Source organism: Vulpes lagopus, chromosome 3, assembly GCF_018345385.1.
Source record: "Vulpes lagopus strain Blue_001 chromosome 3, ASM1834538v1, whole genome shotgun sequence".
In the NCBI taxonomy this organism is placed as follows: Eukaryota; Metazoa; Chordata; class Mammalia; order Carnivora; family Canidae; genus Vulpes; species Vulpes lagopus.
In genome coordinates, this window is record NC_054826.1 from 75,883,589 (window position 1) to 75,896,569 (window position 12,981).

General features: G+C 35.9%; 1 protein-coding gene across 2 annotated transcripts in view; it reads left to right on the plus strand.

The window, feature by feature from the left end:
- Positions 1 to 12,981, plus strand: part of ANK3 (ankyrin 3) — a 657,384-nt gene that overhangs the window by 169,851 nt on the left and 474,552 nt on the right. The window lies entirely within an intron of this gene.

Consider the following 12,981-nt stretch of genomic DNA (forward strand, 5'->3'; position numbering starts at 1 on the left):
AAATGTACTGTGAATCAAACTCTTTGAGAAAAATGGAAGATGGAATTAATGATTTCTGAATCCCTGCTATGTACCAGGTATAGTCTGTGAGATTTATCTAACCTACCTAATTTTCTTAAGTCCTCCAGCAAACCAATGACAGGATATTGATCCAGCTCACCCAGGGGGCATCTGGTAAACCCAGGAGTGCAGCCATTCTGAATCCAAAGTCTGATTTCTTGTCTCTTGCCTTTTCACACTTCCCTGCTTCAAGGAAATTTGCTGTTCAGGCAGTATTATGGATTTTTCTAGTCCTTGCAAATTATCAGTTGGTACTAATGTGAAGGAAAGAAAGTAGAAATACCTACCTTAATAGATTTAACAAAGTCCCTTAGTTCTTTATGCTTTATTACTACATGCAACAAACTTCTAGGATCCTATAGCAATCTAAATTTATAAAATAGATCAAATCTCACATATTTAGAGTTCAGAAGTGGTGCATTGTACAGTCGTAGCAAAGAAACCTATTTTCACTAAACTGCTGTACCAAATTCACAAAGTATGCAAGATTTTTAATAAAAACATGTTTGTACTATGTCATTATACCATGAAACTTTAATGCCAGTGATGTTTATACTTATTGTTGTAATAAAAAACATTTTGTTGAAACCTAGCATATGTGTATTTTAGTTGGTTGTGAAAGCTCAGATATGGATGTTTAAGGAGTGTTTGTGTATTCCACCTTATTAAATACTTAGTTGAGAGCACAAAAATTAGCTTAGATTTTATGATTATAGGATACATGTATGAAGACTCCTATTTCTAATGGCAGATTAACAAGAAATGAATATGAATATCGTATTTCCTCAGTTCTAAATGGCAAAGTACCTTACACATTTACATATGCCTGAAATCGAGGTGAATTTACAGTCTGTGAAGTCTTATCTCTGCTGCTGTCCAGACAGCAGCTATGATGTAATCATCGTGGACTGAATGTGCAAACTTGGTTGTTATTCCGGGGTTCATGACTGCAATGCCTCACATTTTCAGTCAATAAAGTACTTAAGGATTCTGTGAGGGAGGAATTTGTAGAGGGGTGACAATGGGTTCTGAGAATATCCTGGAGGTAGTTATGGAGCACTTTAAGAAATGTTGTGTCAATTACCATCCTGATGTCATGGAAGTGTATTGTGTATGTGAAGACTCATCGATGCCCCAACCTGAAGGCACTCATGAGAAAAAAGAGTAGAGATCTAAATGCGTGCAGTTTTAAGAATGCCTTATCCAGTCTATTCCTCTTTTATCTTCTTATTTTAGTATATATAAAGGTCATCTATGACACGAGCCTGTGTCTAAGTGAGCCTAAATAATTATTTTCAAAAAGAACAAATTTGAAAGTTCACCTGATAATGCTTCATGTCACAATTTCATTGGCAGTATTTTGCTTTCTTTATGTTACATTAAAAGTGGCATATCTCATAATCAATGGCACCCTAAATTAATGAAATACAATAGTGAAAAATTGACTTTCCAAATGAAAAGTCACAGCTCAGGAATCGTTTGTGTTTGTAGGACTGTAATGAGACTCAATCGTGTTAAGTGTCTGCTAGATGCTATCATAGTACTGTGATGCTAGATTATTTTTTTAAATGCTATTTAGTGATAGAAGATAACATTTTTCTTCAAGGTTAAATCAAAGTCAAGATAAATATATGGACGATACATGTCTTCTTTTCAGGTTCTTTCACTTTCCTTTGTAAATGGCAGCTCAGGGATCTTCAGTGTGCACCAACTCAGCCTTGTAAATAAGACCAACTTAAGTGTGAAAACATAATTGAACACCCTGGAAATTAGTTGGCTCTCACTTTAATTCCTTTATTTCACCAATATATTTCACCAATATCTATATTAGTGAATATATTTATATTTCACTAATAATAGCCCTTTATTTTCCTTTTAATCTCATCCTTATTTTTAAAAATATAGTTGTATTTTAATCTGTTGTTGTATGGATTGACTATACATTTTCATTTTCAAAGAGCACTATTCTTTTATGTTTATAGCCCTTTATTTATAATTGCCTCAAACTGGAAATAGTCCAATGTCCATCAACAGGTGAATGGAGAAATAAATTGTGGTTGTGATTTATTTTTTTCCAAATTTTTAATTCTAGTTAGTTAACGTATACTGTAATGTTCACAGGAATAGAATTTAGTGATTTATCACTTACATATAATACCCAGTTCAAGGTGCACTTTTAAAGTGTAACAGTGCTAGATGTCCTTGAATACTCAGTTTCTAGATTTGTATATTAGATATTATTAAGTTGAAAGCTCGAGAAAACCAAAAATCCAACCCGGCATTTTGTTGTGTGATCTATTGAAAAGAGAACGAGTATCATGGTATTGGTAATATATGTGATTAAAGAAATAGAAATGTTTAACTTAACTTTATGTGCAGAAAATTCTCGATAAGAATACTACTGAATCTTATCTCAAACTGTGGATGTACTGAAGTGATGTAACCACTTCTGAAGAGACACTGAACAGTATTTGCAGTGATGTGGTTGGTGTATTAATCAGAAGTACAAAAAGGCATAATATTTAATGCAGTGGTAAATATAAAAGCATAAACAAAAAAACTTTTTAGTTTATGAAAATGTCAGAGAGCTTTAAAGAAAAATTCACCTTATGATAGCAACGCCTTGTTCAAAGATAGATCAGCTGCCGCAACATTCTGTGTTCCTGCTTTTCTGCTCCACATAAAAGGTGAATGAATAATGGTGGAGTTAAAAATCATTTACCTTTAAATTTTTATATTCTTGTTTTTCAGTCTGCCATTTTGTTTTATGTTTATCTTGTAGAGAATGTATTTTGTTGTCTTTTAAGTATACCATTTGTTCTAGAAGTACCAGAAAATACAAAACAGCAAAAAATAGAAGAAAACTATGTAAACATTTTGAAAATTCTGTTCCATATTTTAGACTTCATAGAAATTCTCATCTTTTTTGGACTGTTTAGAAAACTCTAAACACATGTATTTTCCCTTTCCTTTTATAAAATGGTACACCAGCCTGAAATTTTTTAGAATACATTTATACCAAGTAAATGCTTCTTAATTCTGTTACTTACAACAAAGGAAATCTGTTAATGATACAATTAAAAGCTACTTAAGATAATAAAAGCTGCTCGTATATCTTACCTCAATCAAACCTATCTCTAGCACACAAGAATGTTTTTATAATATAAAATATAAATGTGTAATATGTAAGTATATAAGGTATATTTATATATAACATATAAATGTTACATAAAATATTGTATATATATGTATAATGTTTCAAGGCTCTATAAATATTAAGAAAAAATTGTGGTACAATTCACCTGTGATTTTACTGTTGTGATTTTTAGTTTCAGTAATTTCCTTTTTTACAAGGAATAGCAGATTACTGAAGAGTTGTTTTAGTTCGAATGATTCTAGTTCATGTCAACACAGAGGTTTTTTATGAAAGCATAGTAATTACTCTTATTTTTTTGTCCTCTACTACTCTCTTTGATAATATGCTCCTTATAGGTACCTGTTCAGACAACCCAGAGTGATATGCCACCTAGTGACCCCATGAAGAATTCACAATTTTCAGGCAACAATCCAGCATGCATTAAAGCCATTTCAGATTATAGGTCTTTATCAAAATGCTTTTGAGTGACACCTATATACATGTTGCTTTGGATCTTCTCTTTTATTTGTATTCTTAAATTTCAATTATGATAAGAATATTTGGATTTAATATAGAAGAAATATCAACATAAAATTTCCTTGTACCCTACCTAATAAGAAATGTAATAATCCTCAATAAAATCTAAGTTTCATGGCCAAACTGTCTAAAATTATGGGCAGATTAATCTACTTTGTGCATGGGATAAAGTTTAAATGAATTTAGAATACTTTGTCAGGACTAGTTCAACTAGTAACAAACTTTAGGGAGTATTAAGTCTTTTCCTAGAAGAAGAAATAAGGGTCAGAGTGTTTGAGTATTACTTACATTAGTTGTAAGAGAAATGTATTATTATACAAGAACCAAATATTAAACCATAGTAAATTTGTAGTAAAAACACTCTTTTAATAATATTCCAAGTGAGGATAATGTTAATGAATCATAAGCTGTTATTATTAATGTTTTAAACTGTCATTTTTGAAACCCATTTCAAAGCAGTTAAATATTTTGGACTTGTGATGTATAACATCTCTTGGAAAACCGTGGTGTTTCTTTGTACATGCCAGTCACCATAGGTGTGTGTGTGTGTGTGTGTATTTGGAACAGACCATTCTCTCTCTTTTGGTCATATGTGTGATGGTGTCTGATTAGCTTGGTTTCCTAGAGAATTGTATTATTTAGGAGGTCTTGTAATAAAGACTTAGTTTCTTATTTCTTTTGGAATTAGAATACCTATGAAATTGCAATTAGTGAATTTGACAATGATACTTCCTGTTAGGTGTGTGATTTGACTTTAGTAGATTCTAAGCTGTAGATCAAGTGAGCAGACATTACAAAATCTGATTGTAGAAAGCCTGGAGTCTCTCACCTTCAGTTTCCTGATCCGTAAAAATAGGGATGAGACGATGTCTTGTCTGCCTTGTGTGTGTTTTAAGAAAGAGATGAGATTGTAAAAGTGAATGTGTTCTCTGGTTTATAATGTAGAAAGAACAATAGTATAAATGCAGGTTACCAGGGTTGCCTGGCTGGCTCCAGGTTGTGAGTTCGAGCTCCATGTTGGATATAGAGATTACTTACAAACAAAATTTTTAGAAATGAATGAATGAATGAATGAATGAATGAAATTTACCATAATAATCCTATATTATAGTATTTTAAGAAGTACCTGTTTATGAGAAATGGAGTAATAAAATACCACATTAAATGGGAACTAGTATGTTTAACTACTTCAGTATATAAGTAAAGGTGATAATAATCAAGGCCTAGCCCTCATTTTGATGGCTATAAAACAGATGGTTTGATATTTTCTGAAACTATGCATTATTATTGGTTATTGTGAATGTCCTCTGTGACTGTTCTTAAATACTTACTTTGGGAAGTTTTCTTCTTTGGGAGAGAATAATTGGAACCTGACCACGGGGCAGTTGGTGCTCAGTGTGCCATTTCAGACTTGTTTATGTTTTTTGTGGTACCTTGTAATTTTATAATTTCCTTTTTATGGGCATCTGGCTGTCTCAGTCAGTAGAGTATGTGACTCTTGGTCTTGGGGTCATGAGTTCGAGCCCCATGTTGAGGGTAGAGTTCACTTAAAAAGACATTTAAAAATTTCCAATTTATACTGTTTTCTTTCTCCTTAGAAAATAAGGAGACCATCTCAACATTAAACCTAGGGCTGTGATGTTGAGATGGCCTCACTCTTCTTATTTCTTCTGGTTCCTAAAATCTTTGAATCTTTATAATCTTTTTTTCAAGTTTAAGTAGAAGACAGCCTTCCTTTTGCTCTGTACTGTTTTCACTGTTTTTTTTTTTTAAGGGTTTTTTAATTTAAGTAATCTGTACACCCAACATAGGGCTTGAACTCACAACCTGGATATCTAGAGTTACATGCTTTACTGACTGAATCAGCCAGGTGCCCCCTTCTGTCCTGTCCTTAAACATATTGTTATTCTGATTAATAAAAGCTATTCCCCTCTTCTTTTTCCTGTAAACATATATTTTTTCTGGTTACCTACAAATATTCATAAATCTTATGGACAGACCTAATAAAGAAGATGATAGAGAAAAGGGAACATATGGATGAAGGGGGTCAAAAGGTACAGATTTCAAGTTATAAGTAGGTCCTTCGGGATATCATATATACAGCATGGTGACTGTAGTTACCAATGCTGTATTATATATTTGAATGATGCTAAGAGAATAGATCTATTCTCTCTTGACACACAAGATCTTTTGCTTTGACTTGAGAATGTTTTAAGCTAAATATAGTGTTTCTTTCAATCCCTTGAAAATCTTACACATTCATGAGAATTGTGAGAACATCTCTTGCCATCATACTTGGCAGGCATAAAGGCTTCTTGAATATTTGTTTTTTGGGTTTTGAACCAAGGTCTATAACACCTACTAGCACAGAACTGAGCGAAAACCCTAGTAACCTAGAACTATTTTTTTTTCTTCACCTGACTCAGAACCATAGAACTTCAGTTTGGAAGTACCTAGAAAAAAAATTTAATTCAATAAGAGACACCAGTAGTCTCCCTGGAGACTATTGGCTGGACCACAAGATAGAATTGCTGTCCCCCGACAGAATTTCTGAGGCTGCTAGTTCTTTAATCTCACTTTTCTCTTCTTTCCTATGACATCCCTTCCTTATATCACTAAGTTTCCACCTTTTGTCTTGTTCATTTGACCTTGCTGGTCATTCTTCTCGCACTCTAATTGTTCCTTTTCCCATCCTAATACCATTACTATTCATCACAAGAGTGATGTTCCTATTTTATGTATCTTTCATACTTATTATGGTAGCTTAATTTTTTTTAAAGATTTTATTTATTTATTCATGAGAGACACAGAGAGAGAGAGAGAAAGAGAGAGAGAGAGGCAGAGACATAGGCAGAGGGAGAAACAGGCTCCATGAAGGGAGCTCGATGTGGGACTTAATCTCAGGACCCCAGGATCACACCCTGAGCCAAAGACAGATGCTTAACTGCTGAGCCACCCAAGCATCCCAAGCTTAGTTTTTTTAAAGAGCATAGATCTTTGCAGGTAAATGAAGAGAACCTTCCAGGGAAGAATAAAAAAGGACCAGTCTCAGCCAAAATAATGTGGCACTTCTTCCATTAAAAAAAGAATAATAAAAACATTATCTACTCCCCATAGTGCTGAATTCACTAGAAAATCAGATAACTGTATCTGCCACTGCATTCCTTAAGTATTTTAAATAGGGGCACCTGGATGGCTCAGTTGGTGGAGCAGGTGACCCTTGATCTCAGGATTGTAAGTTTGAGCCCTATATTGGATGTAGAGATCTCTAAAAAAAAAGAAAGAATTTTAAATGACTTACATTAGAATATTATTTGCTGATACCAAGCCATATGGAAATTTGTAAGCATCCATGATGAATATTTAAATTTCTTTAAATGTCATATGTTAAGCAGTGTTATAGATTAACACAAAGAAAATGATCAAGACAGCCTTATAAATGAGGGAGAAAATGGTTAAAAATGTATTTATTTTACATTGTTTTGGTATTTACATGTGTTATTTTATTTTTTAAAAAAAGGTTTTATTTATTTATTTATGAGAGATACAGAGAAAGAGAGAGCGAAAGAGAGGCAGAGGGAAAAGCAGGCTCCATGCAGGGAGGCCGTCGCAGAACTTGATCCCGGATCTCCAGGATCAGGCCCTGGGCTGAAGGCGGCGCTAAACCGCTGAGCCACCCGGGCTTCCCTGCATGTGTCATTTTAGATTAAAATCTTAGTCTGTCATTTTGAAGTGAGTCATCAGATAATATTTTTATATTTGTAACTGCCATTTAGATATAACTTAAAGTTTAGTGCAAAGTCATTACTTTTTAAGGGGAGAATTTGTTAACCTGTCAGAGTTAAAGATTATTAATGTTGATTAAATATGAGAAAATGGAAAGCAATATTTCAGTTGCTGTCCTGAGGAAAGTAGAAATGGACAAGTGTAGCAAACGAGAATGTTATATTCTTAATTTTTACATTTAAGATATTGTAATCATCTTTTTCATACTCTTCTTTACCTCTCAGAGATCATAATATTATTCCAAAGTTAAATTCTGATGTAACAACATCAGAATCAGATAGTCTATTGAGTTAAAGTTAAATATTTCAACACTTTTGAAATATAACAAGCCCAGTATTCTTCTGTGCTAGGACACGTTGAATGGGCTCTTAGAATAAAGTGTATACAGTATTTAATGATGCCTGTTCTATTCTCTAGGTTTTGTTTTTGTTTGTTTGTTTGTGTTTTGTTTTTTTTTTTCCAGATACTGCCTTTTACCTATTGTTGCTTTCTGTAAATTTCTAAGCATATGGCTTACACATATCTAAAGCCTGCTGTGTGTTTTGCAAGACACAGAGGGAGATATGGACAAAGCCTTCTCTCCACCCTACTCCTCAAGGAATTTACCTTAGTGAGAAGGATAGAGCGTAGACAGCTAGAACTCAGGTGCACAGACTCAGCAAAATGGAGGCTAGACCATGTCCCATACTTGTTTCCCAGAGATGAGGGTTTCATCTGGATAGAGAAGCTAGAGAAAAGCCTTTGAACTGCACCTTCAAGGATTTGACAGTTTTAAGTAAGTTGGTGGGAGAAAGTAAGCATTATGAAAAGGATGGGATTCATAGTAACAATGATCTGAACATTGTTGAATTAGCAACTGAAAATTTTAGTTAAGATTTTGTGAGATTTTAAAAAATATAGTTATTTCCTTCAGCATCAGTGCTACATGTACATGGTATGAAAATCAAAATGTATGAAGAGTGGGTACAGGAGTGCCCGGGTAGCTCAGTGGTTGAGCGCCTGCCTTTGGCCCAGGGTGTGATCCTGGGGTCATGGGATCGAGTCCCACATCAGGCTCCCTGCAGGAAGCCTACTTCTCCCTCTGCCTGTGTCTCTGCCTCTGTGTCTCCCATGAATAAATAAAATTAAAAAAAAAAGAGTGGGTACACACGGTGACAAGGCAGCCCCTCTGCAAGATAGGATCACTGCTAGCAGTTTCCTCCCAGAGACAGTCTGCGTAATACTCCAATGTGTTTGTTTCTCTTGATCCGTCTATTGAGCTGTCTGTGTATTTTTCCTGGACCTTTTTCCACATAGTTACCTTACTTTTGACTACAGCCCATCCCATTATTTCGAAGTCTGTACCTGAGGTACTTGAAACCCTGACTTGCTTATGGACATTGGACTTATTTTGATCTTTAACTTTTCCAAATGCTGCTGCTGTGAATATCTTGCCTGTTTATCTCTGCACATATGTCAGTGTGTTTGTGGGTACTTTCTTAGAAATGCAATTCTGGGAGAAGACATATACATTGTCAATTTGTAGGTATTGCCAGATTTCCCACAGAGCATCTCCCATTTTATCCCATGTTTTCCTGTCAGTGGTGATGGGATTTGGGTTTCCTGGCAGGCCTGTCTTCACAGAACATTGTCGAGATTTTTTGATACTTTTCAATATGAAAGGTGAAAATGTGTGTCATTGGAGTTAAATTTGCATTTCTTAGTTTCATAAGATTTTAAGTAATATAAAAAAAAAGATTTTAAGTAATATAAATAACATGTTTCCTCATGGACTATTTAAAACAGGACATTTGAAAAAGATTTGCTGTAAATTTTTTACTAGAAGGATTACTCATTGGATAAAGTCTCAGTAAAAGCTAAAAAAGTCAAGCTAAGGGCAAGTTGAATCATGTTAGGCATGTGGGCAGCAAATTACCTCTACATTTTTCTGGCTTCCACAGTTTTAAACCCCATTAAAACCAGTAAAAGGAAATGTAGCGTTTCAAACCTCAGCCTGACCCTGAGTGGGTTCAACTGCTTGAATAAATGACCCAGTGAATGCATTGGAATCCTAACTTTTAGACAGTTGGGATTTCAGAGGTTGAGAAGACAAACCTCCTGTTCTAGTTTTCTTCTCTGGCCATCTAATTATTTTAGTTCTCTCCACCCAAATGCCAGTCAAGGACCAAATGAAGGAGCATGCATTATATTACCTTTGGTATCCAGAAATCATAAAAGTACTTTATAGATAAAATGGCTCTGGGGAAAAAAAAAAAAGGGCTGCTTTGGGTCTCTCTGTGATTACCCCTACTCCCTTGCTCCTTTATATCCACACCTGTTGTGAGGCATTTTGGAACTTAATATAGCTCTAGGATTTATCTTTTTAGTTAAAAAACAAAAAAGAAACCACATTCAAGGAAGAATATAGCGAATCCAAACATAGCATTTTTTTTCCACATTGCGGACTGGTGTTTGAAGGGAATGTGCCCCCCCCCCCCCAGGTAAGTGCGTATTAACGGGGGGAATTTTAGGTAAATTTCTGTTGTAACTGCGACGTGGACCTCAGACACAATGAAGTAAGCAGACAATCACTGGGGGTGGGGATTTTTGTATTTTTCTCTAACAACATCAAATGAGTCCAAAATTCGCAGGAAGAGGAGAAAAGACATTAAAAAAAAATTACAGCCAGACAGTTGGTAATTGGTGTGTGGTGTTCACAAGTGTGAGGGGAAGTGAGAGGACGTTTCTTGGCACGGCTGCCATATTCCTAAATAAGCTACACATGTGTTTACAAATTAGGAGCACAGTAGTCTATGGCGCCTCAGTCCCAAGGAAGTGGTTGCCTGCTCACAAATGGAAGGTTCCCACAAGGAGCTTTGCCTGCTGTGCCAGAGAAAAGAATCCTCACAAATAAGGCAAAACTCCAGTCACCTGTTTCTGAGGAAAAGTCTCTGCTTTATTTTTAACCCAAGTATCTCCCAATTTAGCCTTTTGGGGAAAGCCTGTCAGGGTGCCATGACAACCCTATTTTTCCTCACCCAAAGGAGCTCCCTCCTTTGCCAAAGCCATATTCTAGCCTAGAAAGTAGTGCGACTTCCTCTATAGCCACACTTTTGGGAGTACTCTAGGGAGTATGGGTGTTATTCTTTCGCTATTTATAGCAAAGAGAGTTAAATGGAAGCTGGGTGCTGTGGTGGCATAGGGGGTATTTTTAGTACTTGCAGCACTTTGCGCCTTTTTAAAACCGCCGGCTTCTGTGAGCAAGATGTAAAATCACTAGATTTCTTCCTTTACAGGTCTGTAGTGCTGTTAAAAAAAGAGAGAGAAAGAAAGTTTCTCTTCCCTCACATTTCTAAATCTGTGGGCTTGCTGACAGTTTTCATATAGTTGAACGTTTTTGTTTTTTTTTTTTTTTTCATTCTCTGCACAGGAATGGATTGAGTGGCACATCTCCGTCCGCTCACTGATTAGAACAGTGGTGTGTGCATGCTTGTGAACAATGTTAACAACACAGAAAACAGCAGATGTGAAAATGAAAATGTACCTCCAGTCCTGATCTGACCAAATCTCTGCAGTGAAGAGTTTGGAGGAGAGCTGACAAACTTTTCTTTTCATATTCTCATTGCATACACACAAATATGCTTGTTTTTGAACCTCAGGCAATAATATATGTTCTTGCCTGAACCATTGCTTTTTTCATATGCCAGTATATTTTGATAATCAGTGCATGCCGGTACATGTAGAATTGCCTAATTACTTAAGTATATGAGTTTTGTTAGGATTGTGCTTTTAGTAGACTTAGTTGCTGTTTGAAAGATTTATGTTATTCCCAATTTTTCACTGTTAGAGGCTGCTGCAATAAGTATCTTTGTATACATAGGAAGGTGTACTCATGCGAATATTTCTCTGATATGTTTGCAGTGGAATTTTGATATTTACATTAAAAAAACTTAAGACTTTAAAAGGAGCAAGTTGACACTGTCATGCCAGGTTTTTCAAAGTAGGATTATTTTAGAGCCTAAAATCATTAGCCACATTGATGGTAGTTCCAGTCAGCTCTCCATTCAAGGTGCCATGATGCAGGAATCTCTCCTGAGTTTTAGAGACATTCTAAGCTGTTCTTTATATACCTCTGGAGAGCTCTCACCATGGTGCCCTTTGGCCCACTGTTGTCACATCTTTATCCCATTACCTCTCCCACCATACCATTCTCTCTCTTAGTTGACAGTGTTTAGTATTAATTTGATAAATTGATTTGTATATAATGTGCTTTCAAATGAAGCTAGGATAATAATGTAATCTGTTGTAATAACTATGTTTTAGAAGGCTAAGCCCATTTGGGAAATCACCTGAAGGATCCAGTTGGATCTCAGAGAACTCATGGGCTTAAAACACAGCTATAGCTCAAAAAGAGACTAGGACCAGGATCTGGAAAGCCATACAGAGCAAAAGTCCCTCCATCTCCTTAGGACCATGTGGTTTCTTATTTCTGTTCCTTTGTGCCCATCTCCCTTTTTTGGATGATCAATGTCCTGTGCATCAAGTAGAAATAAGACAGCCCTGGCCATTTTTGCATCACTGCCTGGTTCAAGGCTTTTCAAAGATAATAGTCTTGAAGTCCTGATTCCAAATTCCTAGGACAGAATGTTGTATTGATTGGCTTAGTGATGTGTCTGTCCCTGGGATAGGGAATTAGGTAAAGAAGCGTCAACACACCCGAAGGTTTCTTCTTGTTGTTCACTTCCACCTTCTTGGATGTTACTATTTTAATGCTTTGCCACCCACCCAAAATGTGCTTGTTGCCTTTGACTTTCCCTCTCATGATTATGCATTATTATTCTGTGGCACTTAATCTTGAGCTATTTTTTTTTTTTGTCTTTTTCTCCCATTAGAATATTAGCTTTGCAGCATAAGGGACCTATTATGTTCATTGCTGTAGTCCCAGGCCTAGAAGAGTGCCTGGTACACAGAGTGCGCTCAATAAATACATGAAGAATGAAGACACAGATGGACAGACCTAGAAGATGTACCTCTATCTTGCAGAAGCTGTACCTTGGGGATTTTTAATGGATAGTGAATCTGTATGGTTTCAGTTTCTCTGAGAGCTGTTTTCTCCTATATGTGTTTTGAGTACTTTTCCTATTTGAAGACCTATTTCACTACCTCTTATTTTTTTTTTATTTTTATTTTTTTTTTAATTTTTATTTATTTATGATAGTCACACAGAGAGAGAGAGAGGGGCAGAGACACAGGCAGAGGGAGAAGCAGGCTCCATGCACCGGGAGCCTGACGTGGGATTCGATCCCGGGTCTCCAGGATCGTGCCCTGGGCCAAAGGCAGGCGCCAAACCCCTGCGCCACCCAGGGATCCCACTACCTCTTGTTTTAAATAGGGTTTGCTAGATGGTTTCCCAGTCTGAATGAGAAAGTCAGGTATCATTTTGTTTGGTAGAAGCATTAATTGAGATGCTGGAAGATTGCACA